This window comes from Cygnus olor, chromosome 6 (assembly GCF_009769625.2).
Source record: "Cygnus olor isolate bCygOlo1 chromosome 6, bCygOlo1.pri.v2, whole genome shotgun sequence".
Taxonomy (NCBI): Eukaryota; Metazoa; Chordata; class Aves; order Anseriformes; family Anatidae; genus Cygnus; species Cygnus olor.
This window is the reverse complement of record NC_049174.1, coordinates 33,111,257-33,125,047: the sequence shown is the minus strand read 5'-3', so window position 1 is coordinate 33,125,047 and position 13,791 is coordinate 33,111,257. Positions and strand designations below refer to the sequence as shown.

Genomic DNA, 13,791 nt, shown 5'->3' with positions numbered 1-13,791 from the left:
GAAAAATGGAATTGAATTCAGCTGATAATCAAAGCACCCAAATTACTTCGCACTCTGGGAACTAATGTTTATTACAGAAAAACTGAATCCGTTAGCTCATTTCACGCATCAGGCAGATACTCCAGGCCCCAGTCTCTCCCACCGCTATTAACCACAACTCAGCCTGTTACATCACTTCTTGCGGTCTGTCCAAGAGAAAAACAAGCAGCTCTCAACAGCAGCCCTGTCCAGCTCACAGAGGAAAGTCAAAAAGTGCTTTGTATTCAGCAAGAAAGCTCTCATCGATGTGGATGCCCAACTACCATCTCTCGTCAACTTGATGGCCAACACACTCTGGCAATTGTGCTGGACCCCATGCAGACAGCTGAGAAAGCTCAAGATTTAAGGAAAGATCCAAACATGTTCATGCTTCCTACATCTTATTGGAAAAGTTTTAGACTACAGAAGATGCTTAAAGAATTAATACATCTCTGTAAGAAAATTAACTTACTTCAATTTCTTATCATTGGCTGGGGATGCTGGATAATCAAAACATGAAAGACATTCTTATTAAATTGGGTTTCAATAAATTGCAGCTACAGGATTATACATTCAAGCTTTCCATAAAGGTCACACCAAGACAAAAAGACAGGAGAATCAAGTTAAAATAGAGAAAAAGTAGAAAGAAACGCATAGGAAATTAATGTGCGTGCTATTGAGCAAGTGCGTATCAGACCATAGATTGTTTTTTTTCCCCTAGCTGAACATTAAATAAGTCTTCAGAAATATTTATTTCTTGTTGCTTTAGAACACGTTGAACCTGGGTCAAAGTATAACATCTCTTCCTACAGATTTGTTCTTGGCAAGCATTTTGAACACATTCCAATTTATGTGGTTAGACAAATGGTTGAAAATACGAGCTGCATCTCCAAAGCACAGAATTTAATGGAATTAAAGTTTTAACAGTCACCCATTTGGAAGCAACAGTGCTGTTGATTATTCCGTTGCTCTGGTTTCTGTATTTAAGACCTTTATTATGGGAAAAGATTAGATATGACACAAACTGCAATCTCATTTCAAAGTTAGTAAAACAGCAAAACATTCGAACACATACCCCATACCTCCTGTGTATATCCTGTTTATAAGCATTGGTATTTACCAACTGCTGACACAATTAGATGAGCACTCAAAATTAAAGCTGCTAATGGTTCTTATTTCTCTTTCTAAGTAACAACAATTTGGAGCAGAGGGATCAGCTGTGCTTAGCACTAAAAGGCAGTCTATCCCATCCTAGCTGATGAGGGACTGTAGTGTTGCTCAGTCAGCAACAGCACCAGGGCTACAAAGCTTGTTTTTTTGTTAAACTGTAATGTCATACCAGAAACATTGCAATCCCACTATCAAAATGTTTAAAGGGGCGTACGTGTAGGGCTGCACACATCCCAAAAGCCCAGTTAGAAACCTACAGTCACACAAGACAGTTTTCCAGTTATCTGTGAGATGTAATGAACTATACAAGCTTCCTCTGCAAAAATACGAGCTCTACTTCGTATTGTGTAGGGCACAAAACTTAGGAACTATTTTAAGTAGGTGGAAAACAGCCTCCCTTTTTCCAACATCCCTAGACAGCTGTAGAACAGCTTGTACTGGCAAACTCAGGAATATTTCAGCTGTGGCCCTTACAGAACTAAGTGAAAAAAAAATTAAATGTAGAAAACAGCCAGCGCAGTCAAGCAGCATAAGGCAAGTAAATCTGTATTATCGCTTTGTTGCTCTCTCAAATTTAGACTACTGCCAGGCAGGGAGAGGGGGAGGGAGAGGACACACATACGCGTGCACACACCGAGGAAATAATTTTAAGAAGTCCTAGCAAGCAACACAGGTTTCTAAGCTGCTATTCTGCATAACAGAGCATTTTGGGAACCTCCTGGTACGTAAGGACAGATGCAGAACCCGAAAGGCTCTTTGTTGCTTAGAGGCCATCGTTAACAATGCATCTTTTTTCGCCTCTCTCACTCCCAAGTTTTCAGGTCCTTTGGACAGTGACCATCTATTATTACTTGAGAAAGCTATTTTGCCTGATGGTTCTGGTCCACAGCACGATGATGCTTTGGGTAATGAACTTTCTTCAAAGCCTCAATGCTTTTTATAAATCATCTAACTTACTGGAAAGGCATCCTTTCCAAAGCATGTTTTGCTGAGGCTGTTGTCAATACCCTCATTCAAAGTTTGGTAGCAAGAGTAGCTTCATTTGCAGTGCTGAAAGCAAACCTTTATTCCTTCTGCAGCGCAGTTCCAAAGCAAACGTTAATATCTTGGCAAATTTAATTATTTACAGTGTCAAATGCTTTCATTTCAGAGTCATCATGGATTTGCTCTTCCTCCTCAAAGAACGTAGTTAGAACTTACACAAGGCATTTCCTCACTGAAGTTATCCTTAAATGAACCAGGAAGCAAAGCCTGAAGCCTGCCTTTACCAGACAAAATCACACCTCAGGTGTCAAAATCTCGATTTACGTTAGCAAGTACCACAACAGAACAGGAGTGGATCTGCAAAATAAAGCGATAGGTTTAGAGGATCTGACATCCACACCACGTGTGTGTGTTAATATTGGGGGGGGGCAGTGCTGTGGGTTGTACCTAGTCCTCTTAATGAGGAATCGCTAACAGCTCGAGGACATTTGGTGCATTCCTGGAATATCTTCACTAAAGGGGAATCCCATTTGTAATCTCAGAGTACTCCACGATACAAGCCACAGTGTTCTTAGCAGGGTTATTACTTCACTTCTAAAAGCTTCTCGTTCAAACCTGTTTGGAAACAACCTGAACTACTCTCAACTACCAAACTCATTCATACCATAGATATTCACCACAGGAATTGCCAAGAAAATAAACTCATGAATCAATTAGCTGCAATTACTCCCTCAAGTAACAAAACACTTAGTAACTTTAAAGGCCAAAAAAGGGATACAAAAAGCTATGACTTTACTCAGATACATTTTGGTTACAAAATGGCTCATAGCTGCAGATTTACTAAGGCAGAACCTGCTTCAAACCAGAATTCAGCTTATGATTGAATGAGCTGCAACTGTATCAAAAGGGTTACCTGAATTCCTGCAGCATGCTGAAGCTGCCCAGATCACACACTGGCCATTTTACAGCCAGGTAACCATTCTAACAACATGCAAATACTTCAAAAATGAAGTTGCAGTTTAAGTTTTCTGTATTTTTCATCATCTCTTTGGATTCCATGTCTTCCCTTGCGGTGCTAGCAAGGGTCTTCTGAGCCTGCTGCTAATTTACACAAACTTGCACCAAGTGTAACAAGCAGTCCCACAGTCATTCCATTTGATTCTGAAGTTATGAGGGAGAAAAATTAGATGACTGGAAGAGCCTTGTTTCAGTGGAAAATTAGAGTAGAAAAATCAAAGGGGCATAAATTTTGTATTCCCATTTTCAGTATAACAGGTCAGAGATAATAATATGAGCAATAGAAGAGAAGGTGAGACGTTCCTTTTAATTATGAGTAAGACTTTGAAAATATCATCAGCAATTCATTGACACAGCAATCGATGCAATTACAGAGTAACGGATACAGGGAGAAAGAGAGAACATGAGTAAGAAAGGGAAAAAACCTTGAAAATCTGAGAAAAAAATCACTACAATAAAGACTGAAGTATTAAGCTAGTCAAGAAAGTGAAAGGTGACACAGGGAGAAGGAAAACAAACGCTCCAAATGAGGAGATGAGGCAACAAAACACTTCAGTGCAAGTCAAAGTAAACCAAACATACCATAAGCAGATGAAAAGGCACTAGCAGAAGTGACCTGAAAAGACAAGGGCTTAACAAATTGAACACACTGGGTGACGCAGGAGAAAACAAAACCAACAAAAGCAAACACAGCAAACCACTAAGTGTTATTAAATCAACGTTATGACTGAGATGCCAACAGATGAAAAGGAGATTACAGGGGCAACTACTGATGTATAACTAATAAAGTCCCACACACAAACGGGTCGGTAAATACCAATGAAGGAAACAGTTTGCTCACGGTGTTACCGGTGCTTCCTGATACACTTAAAAGTTGGCAGAGCTTTCACCTTGCGCGAGGAATAGGCAGACCTGCTCATTTCTGAGAAAACCACAGCCAGCAATTACCTTCTGTAAATAAATTCTCCAACATAAGGGGATACTCCCTCAGTATTAATGTTCCTCGGTACTGCTACCTGTATTGATGGATCAACTTAACAAAAAAAAATTTCATATGGTCAGATGTCAGTTTACACCATGAGGATCTGGTCCTTAGTGTGTAAATAAGGTCTGCTCCATTACATGTATGTACGTTCACAAGTGTAAGTATTTCTACAGCTCTCCATGGCCACCAGGGCCAAGACACAACATTACCTTCTCACGAGACATCATGGGTCTGCATTAAGGTTGCTGCCCAGGTAGCAAGGTGATGCTGGATGCAAACAGTAGGAAATAGAGCTAGAGGCACTGCAAGAACATATTCAAGATTTACATGCAGGATTATGAAAAAATTAGTACAAATTGCATATTAGCATTTACATCTCAGAAACCACAAGGTTTAGTGTCACAGTAATTAATTAAATTGGTGAACATGACCTCCTTCCATGCAGTCAAGTAACAATTTAGAGTTCCTCTAAACTTACGTTTTTCAAAACTGTAAGCAGTGCTTCCAAATGTTCCAAAGCAGCCACTCTCTTCAAAACACTTTATGCACAGACTTATGCAGGCAGAGATGCTCAGAAACGCTGCATATCCACACATCTAACCACAGGTGACAGAAGAGGCACTACTGAACATCCTTTAGAGACTTCAGCAACTGCCAGTAGCTGTTCCCCACGGTTTCTGAGAAGGAACCCCTCTCACCGGTCTGACAACACATAATTTGGTACGTCTAGTGATACTGAGTGCAGACTACTAGTCAAGGGTTCTCACAAGAGTGTCAAGAGTTCTTCTGATACTGTTAAATCTAAATACAGTCAAAAAATAACGTGCTTTTAAACCCAGCCTTGCCCGCATTTGCGGTTTAGAAGTACAAAGCGAAATTTTCTACAGGAGTCAGCTGGCTGGGCTGTTTCAGTTACTAGAACACCACCATCCTATGCACGACTCTCAATGTTCATATACATCCATTTTAACAAAATCTGCTTTCTGGTTAGTAAACATATTTCACCACAAGCAGCAAAGCTTTCATATCTCGTACTGGGACTCATCCATACCATTATGTTTTAACAGGTGGCTGCGTAGTGAGTGTCAAGCTGAGAAACACTTATTTGCATAACATCCTTTCTGCACTTTTATATAAGCACAAACCAAGAAGCACATCCTGTTAGAGAAAAGGATCATTTTGGCGCGTATCAGATTGTTCCGATTTCTTTATCAAGTACGATTTACATATCTCACCCTTGCCTCTTCCCCTTTGCATCTGAACTTCAAACTCCAAACCCAACAAAAAAGCAACCCACCAAACACCTGGCTTAGAGATGCAACAAGTTTTGTGGGACCAGCTGAAAGTACAAGGCTTGTTTGTTAGGGCTGCTGCCCACAGACCTTCAGCCACAGCTCTGCTTTGGAACCCAAAGCGGCAAAAGCTGTCTCCTTGTGCCATTTCTTCATCAACAAATGGAAGCACACAGAGGATTATAAACCAGAGATAGCTTCCATCCGCTTGACCAGGAGAAAATATTCTATCCAAACATGTGTGTGTCATTAGCCGAAGTTGTTTTCCAGCATACAAACTCAATCCTTGCAGCTGGCTTGCAGCGTGCCCGGTACTGACTGCAGCAGCTCCTCGGGATTTATGACCACGACGCAGAGGTCACTGAAGTTAAGAAGGAAGGGCTTGTTGGGCCCTCACACGGGTAGAGTTTCACTTGCAATAAGCTGCCCCAGTCAGTAACAGAGCAACTGACTGTATGTGCACCCAAATAAATATTTTCTGTACCTCGGTGTCAATCTAGGTAATACAGAAAGGCAGAGTGTCCTTTGTTGGCCTCCCTCACTTTGCAGTAGAGCAGAAAATGTGGACCACCAAGCCTGATTGGCTTGGATTTCCCAGTGCTAGGAGGAAGACATACACGTTATGCAAAACACAAAAGCCCACAAAAATCCCCTTGCAGCTCCACTCAGGTTCAACAGCTAGGGGACAAATTACACAGAAACCCCCTGAAGCTGGGCATTTCCATGGCAGGGTGCTTCAAGAGCACCACATCCATCCTTCTCCTAGCACGTCCCGTGCTCCTTCGTGATCTCTCCCCCCGTCCACAAGGAGGAAATCCTCCAGCCTTAGACCACCTTCCCCACCGCCCCCTTCCCTTGGCTGTAGGTTGGCACAAAAGGGACAGGGAAGCACAGAAAGTGTTGAAGGCAAACATTGCAAATATCATCGATGGGAAAATTTGGAACCGATGCCCTGAAATTTCCTCCTGCTGATTTCCTCCAAGTACCAGTCTGCACACAGCACCCCTTCAATTATTTCCTATTACTAACTGCACCATGCTTCCCTCGCATTATGGCCTAGGTCCTTGATGTTTTCAATTAAAACAGAATGAAAACCCAGTTTTTCTGCATGATAATGAAAAAATAACCTAGCAGATAAGCTTTTTCTCCCAATTTAATAGACATTTCAGTCTTTTGAGGAGATGGAGAGAATTATTACTCCAATTTTCTACACTCTCAAAACAAAGACAAAATCCAATATAACACCAGTTTCTTTAAAAAAGAGTCATAATGGTATTTCTCATCATTTAGCTTTTAAGCATTATAATGCACTAGATATAAAACTAAAAGCATCTCATTCTCCACCGAAGGTAGGCTCTCTCTGAGGCAACTATCAACAAGCAAACAGAACCATTTTCATCATTTTGGAAAAAGAAGTTTAGTGGGGGGGGGGGGGGGGGGAAGCATGAGGAGTATTTTGACAAACATGCACAACATGAGAAGTAATTTTCACCTAAGTGCACAGAGATCTAAAAAACCACACAGGACTTTTTGTAAAATGCGTTTTGCAAAAGTACAGAAGCAAACCACATTCAAGACTGCACGATAATGAAAAGATAACCTGTTAGATAGCATTTTCCCCACTTCAGTTGGTAATTCAGTCTTTTTAGTGAATAGGGAGAAAAAAAGATGAGTTTGAAGGACAAAGGTAGGAACCAAAACTACCCAAGATCTAACGTTAGCAGTGGGTGAAGGATAAATGCCTAAAAAAAATTCATGAGCGTAACTGAAGTGACATTGCAAACACTGCAAGCAAATAAACATCAGGGAGATTTGAAATGCAAACCAGCAAGCCTTAGGAAAGTGTCAGCAAAAACAGTAACAAAAAGCTCTCCACACTGTAGCCAACTCCAAGGAAAGAGTTTTGAGAGAACAAGAACAAATAGTTTTCATAAAAGAGAAAGGGACCACAACATCCCACTTTTTTTCCCCCAAGAACCTTGACAAGAATTCATTTTTGAAGCGAACATTTGCATAACTACAAAAAGGGTCACCCACTGCATTCCATTTATTTTAAATAAAAATGTATTCCCTAACATTCCTTACTTCTCCTCCTCCACTGAAATCGTTCGATTTCAACATGGCAAGCAAATTCCAGACGATCAGGTTTGGAAAGATAAATGAAGTGCCTGTTGTGCAATTTTTCAAGAGGAGCAAATCAAACGGGACTGCCTAAAACACAACCAATGAACAAAAGGAGCTGACTGAGGCCGTGTGGAGAAGCGGCAACACCAAGGTTTCAGTGGACCGTGTAATCTTATGTACCACTCCCAATGAAAAAAAAAAGAATTAAAAGAAACTAAAGGAATAATAAAGGCTGTAGGAAGATACGGCTGGTTACAAGTTGCGTTGGAACAGATAATCCATTCGCCTGATCTAAACATCCGATGGAAGCAGAAGGGAGAAATCAGCTTGCCTAACAGCATTGTTAAAGATGTGGTACTGAAGAGGTTTGGAGCAAACATACAAGATAAAGGACACAGCACAAAACTCCCTATATGTATACACAACGGAGAGACAAGTAGAAACAGTTATCTAACCACCACACTGCTCTCCCCTATTACATTTCAAATCTTACAAATTGGCAGCTTGCAGGATGAATAAATACTGAAATGTCACCTAAGAGGGTGGAAATGATTAGGTGAGACAATAACCAGGTTGATCCTACCACCTACCATCTGCTGGCGATAGCGCTATTTGTAGCTGTAAGCATGAAGAACGTGCAAACATTTTCTTAGAAGAAAATTTCTGAAGTCGTGAAAAGTCCCAATTCCTCTGAAACACAAAAACCCCACGAGCTTGACCACATTTTTCATGTCAAGTTGTAATTCACATCTGTGTATTTCTGTCTGGAAAGCTAAATTTGAGATATGTAAATGGATCAAACTGTACAACAGTGTAGCTTGTAGAGCATAACGAAAGGTGGAAGGGAAAGAAAGGAAAGACGCACAACTGTTATTTCCTAGCCAAGAACTGGCTGGATTTCACCAGAATACACCGGTGAATGTGTCATATTGTACATGCAAGGTTTTTAGCATTAGCCTCACCCCTCCAGACTAGTGTTACCGCATTACAGCAAATCCTCCATATGGATTAGGAGCCTTGGGTTTGTCATCTGACAGCACCAAGGACAAGACAGGTCCTGTCCCCAGCAGCCAAGCCGTGTAAATGCAGAGGGTGCAAGCGGATGGACTGGCAATACAAGGAACGAGCAGGAAGCAGTCATGCCAATGAGACGGGCGGTCTTATTGTGTTTTTTTTCTGTAGACATCACAGCAAAGTAGAGTATGGGGGAGATAAAAATAAATAAGTAGTGTCCACATTCAGCTTGGGAGAAGAACGTGGTTTCAAGAACATGAAATCTGACTTCTTAGTTTAATGGAGGCTTACTGTTCAATACAGGAATTACAAGTAAGAATATATCATTACCCCCAAAATACTCATTTACAGTTTTTATTATTAAATACAAAAGCCATGTTATTCTCCACATTTAATCATTATGACTATTAACAAATGAGAATAAATTCTGAATCTCTGTCAAGGCCAACGTTTTCCATTACTATAAAAGTATGAAAGTGCAAGTAACACACATGCAGAAAAATAAGCATTTTTGTCAGACAGTCATGCCAGGTGACTGTCACTAAAAACGCCAAGAATTTGTTAACAGATTCTACTTTTTTTTCCTGTTACAAAGAATTTTTTGTCTCAAAGAGGTGTAACTATGGAAGTTTGTTGTCTTTTAAAGAAAAAGAAGTTTTCATTTATTAAGAACTTTTAAAGCAGAGAAAGTTCTTTGCCTGAATTTTAATGTATCATGTAGGTTCAATTATCCCACAGAAATCCTTTGTTTTATGCAAAGTATTGTCCTTGAAAGTTTCTGTCTCTACTCTTTAGCCCACACCATCAGGATTTCTTATAATTAACCAATAATTATAAGGCAAGCCCTACAGAACTCCCCTTAATTACGGCTACTGTCAACAGCAGAGCAAAAATCAAGAATGTTAAAGACATCTCAAAGATGCAAAGAGGCATCTAAGAGATTTAAGAACACACCCAAAAGCACAATTTCCACTGCACTTAATGAGGCTCCCAAAGGTATCTGCACACCTTTTAGAAACCAGCCTCTAAGGATGTGTCTGAGCACACTTCGCACCTGTAGCTCTCATCAACATCATCTCGGCATTGTGGGCTTTTGGCACCTCGGGAAATGCCTACACATTTAAGTCACTTCTGATTATCTCCATCTGTGCACTTTTATTCTTGTATAAAAGTATCTCATCTCTGTTTATAGTTTAAACCACAAGCCTGGACCTAGGGCTCACACGTGGAGACAGGAATACTAACAGCAATTTATAGAAGGGTAGGAGGGAGGGCTGAATTTTTCACCACCAGCTTTTTCTTTTTATTTTGTTCCAGAAGGACTTCTTTTCAGGTTTTTTCAATATTAAAAAAAAGAAAAAAGAAAAAATTTATTCAGGATTTGGTATATATTTGCTACTGTTTGAAAGTCAACCTAAATCACAACTGGAAATCAAGAATTCACAAAAATAAGAAACCTTTTCTGGAAATTTGAGAACTGAGAATGAAAAGTTTTCATCTACTTCTCATGATTTGCTTAAATAATGGAAAATTAAGGTGACCTATATTTTACCAATTAGCCCGATAATGAGAAATTATAGTTTACTGCCACACTGTTTATGTTGTATCAGTTTTATAGCAGATTAAGTATAATTTATGTGACTATAAAAATATCTTAAGTTATGAATTTAAATACCTTCATAGCATGTTCAATATATACATATGAATGCACATGAATACAAGAATAGCTCTAATACAGACATTCCAGATGAGTGAAAAAGAATAAGAACAAAGGAAATATATAGGTGATGAAGGTCAAAGGAAGACATTTCCTACCCCTTATCTTTTGAGAGGGTAGTCAAAAGCTGGTTAATTTTGGTATTTGGGAAAAATTTGATCAGTTCAAGGACTGGACAGTCCCAGAAAGAGTACTTATATTTAGTAAATTCTTTCTTGGCATCGTCTCCAGAACATTCATAGTAACAGATGGAATAAAACTGTGGCTCATAGGTAGGCCGGATCCACCTTTTAGGACAGGATTCATTTAACGCAAGGGCAGATGGGGCAGCACATTTCAGAGACGCTGCAGATTTCTGTCACCAGTTAAAGTTTGTGGGGGTCATTCACTCAAACCTGAAGACCTAATTGTGCTATAACTTCAAGAGCTGCAGACTCTAAGTGAATTCAGTAACACATAGCCAGGACTTCTTCGCCAAAATGCTGGTAAGCTGCCTCTGCTGTAGAAATTGTTGCTGTTTTCACAAAGTTAACATTATCAAGAAACATGGCCTTCCTGAAAACATGACAAGACTGATAGAGATCTTGCAGGGGTTGCACCAGGCACAGACTGCTGTTCTGTTTTCTTGAAGCTCATTAGCATTGCACAGCTGATGCCACACAATGACAATGACAGCCCCAAGGGATCTGACAAACACAGGTTGCAGTGAAGGTAGGAAGAAAAAGATTCAAGGACAAACTTGAAAAGAAAAAAAAAAACATTATGCTTTGTAAACTGAAGCAGATATTGTGAGTGGTGGAAGCAGGAGAATGTTTCCTGCTCCTGGGAAGTGCTCTGACTGGTTTACCTCTGAGGGCTGGGGCTGCGTGTTCCAGTGAGCCTCAGCGGAGCTGTGCAGAGATTGGCTTTCTTCAGAGATGCCAACAAACAGAGATGGTTTGAGTAGGACAAGGATTGCCTGGCATGCCAGGTGGAGGAGGCTATTTTCACTTCAACATAAATGCGAGAGCTCCCAATTACTCTAAGAGGACAGTGCTACCCACATTGTTTCGACATGGCTCCAGGCTGCGTGCTCAGAGCACTAACTAGCAATGATGTATTGGTAGGCAGTGGCAGGGCACTCCTCGCTGCCATCGGCCCCGACGAGTAGGGCAGTGCAGCCCTACAGGCCAGCACGAGCAGTCAGAGCACACGGGCGCTCTCCTCTGAGCTTCAGCCAACGCACTGTGAGCACAGCGAGCCAGCCTTACTCTGCTGGGCCGTGACATCAGTAGCGTGGCTTCCTATAACCCTGCTGTACCAAAGTTATCCTCAACTCCTTCCGTGCATTCCACCAAAGGAGAGAAAGCAAAACTAGAAGGCTGCCCAGAAGAGCAAAACCTTATTTTGAAGGCATACAGATTTATTTTGGATTACTTACAAGGAATTATGTATATACACAGTTGATTCCTATAGCATCCAAAATGAATGTTACTTTTCCAGTATTCCACTTGATCTTGAATAGGGGGAATTATCAATGCTGGGTGTTCAGGGACAGGAGGAAAGAAAAAGGAAACACACAGCTGGTATCAAGTAACAGACTCAGTCCCATACGGTTTGAGGTTGGTCTAAGGAAAAGAACTGCACCATTAAAAAAAATAAATAAATCACAGCACTGGACAACTTAAGGAATAATTTCCATCATTCAGAAATCCAGCTTAATGATGCTTCTCAACTTAAAGTGCATTTGCTTACAGTACTGAGAAAATAAAGACTACTATAAAAGCCATCTCTACTCATGCATTCTTGTTTCTTTTTTAGTTAAGTAATGAAAATAGAGCGTTTCATTTAGCAAAATAAAAACAATACGTGGCATGATTACACTGACACCACTTGAGATGAAAAGCCCACCACTGAATGCACTTCAGGCTCAGTTTATACAAGATCATTAGCAATGTACTTTCCTGCAGCAGGAGAAGAAAAAGCATGACCCCAATACAGCAGCACTTGCTTTCTGTTTGTTTACAGCATTATGCTTGATACGTACAGCATCTTCAACCCCTACTGCCATGCCTGCTTCTCACCTATCATTATATCCTTGCAAAGTGACTGAGCAAGTCTTGAATTTTCTTTTATTGTATTCGAAAGAATAAGAAATTAACTCTCTTAAACTTCTTTAAAGCTCATTCATCCCACTGAACACAGACAGCTGTTCAGTGGCAATTTATGTAAAAGCAAGATCATTTCTTGACAGCGTAGGAGTTGCTGCCCAGTCTTTAAAAGAGCAATTGACATTTCTCCCTTTGCCCCTTCTAAGTACCTAATTGCCTTGGTCTCCTGATACAGCGAGCCACTTAAAAATCATTACATAAATCCCACAGGACACACAGTCATTACACCAAATAAAACAAATCTGTGTTCTGAGTTTAGATTTGTATCACATGTTTTTGTCCACTGCTGTACAGTTTTTATTTGGCTTAGAAAGGGATTAATTTAATTATTTTAGGAGTTAAGGCCATCAAACGGTGCACATAAATACTACAAGGTTTGTAACAGCAGTCAAACATACTGGTATGTACTGAACGTACAAAAAGCACTTATAGCACTGGATGCTCTTTATGGTATCTTTTAAAATGGGATAGTCCAAGCTACTTCCATCCTCATTTTCCCATCTTTCCAACTCACCTTAACATCTTGCTGTGTCAATGCCACTTGCCAGCAAAAATTCTAAGCAAAGCAGACCAATTCTCAGCACAATCCCTCCCTTTTAGTATTACCATAACTTGTTGGTTAGCTTTTTAATGACTATGTCACTTCATTGCACTCAGAAGAGTTGTTATGGGGTGGATTCTGTGGCCAGACAACTTGAGGCCCCCTTCAGACTGGAACTGATGTTTGTTCCCGTCACCTGCGAGCCATTCCCACGGTTAGCTGGGAACGTGTGACACTTTCAGTGGCTCTTTCGAGCTTTGGACATACTGTGTCTCCACACCACACCTTGTGCTTTTTCTCTTTAGACCGAACGCTCCTCCACACCACGTGCACAATCAGCCCTTGCCTAGCAGGTAAGATGGGGTTCAACATCTGCACTGAACACAACAAACAAAAAGCAGCCTTAGTTTCATAAATTAATCAAGTTTGCAAATACCTGATATTATTTACTCTGTAAATAATTTACATTATTTACATATTGTGGAGGCAAATAAAAACCACGAGTGATATACAGAAACTGCAGAGGAAAGAGGAGGTAAAAAGAAGACGGGGAAGTACAAATGGAGGAAGGACAATATTTAAGGTAGTTCTGAAGGAAGCGTAGAAAGCCTCAGTGAGAAGTGTTTCATACACCCAAACATCTGGTTGATGAGTGGTAGCTGAATCAGTTTCTTCCCTGAAAGCACCAAAATAACTCTCGAAAGTTGGTATGGAAGGCAAAAGAAGGAAAGAAAAAAATGATAAGAACTACATTGTGCTGCAGAACTGCAGAATTTGTC

General features: G+C 40.4%; 1 protein-coding gene across 2 annotated transcripts in view; it reads right to left on the bottom strand.

Annotated features, from left to right (window-relative positions):
• Window positions 1–13,791, bottom strand: part of MGAT5 (alpha-1,6-mannosylglycoprotein 6-beta-N-acetylglucosaminyltransferase) — a 119,378-nt gene that overhangs the window by 82,805 nt on the left and 22,782 nt on the right. Inside the window, exon 1 of one of the 2 annotated variants that reach the window (XM_040562514.1) lies at window positions 4,384–4,402. The exons of the other annotated variant lie outside the window; for it this stretch is intronic. The gene's annotated coding sequence lies outside the window, so the exon portion shown is untranslated. Of the gene's footprint in view, window positions 1–4,383; window positions 4,403–13,791 lie in introns of those variants that run through there. 2 annotated transcript variants of the gene reach the window in all.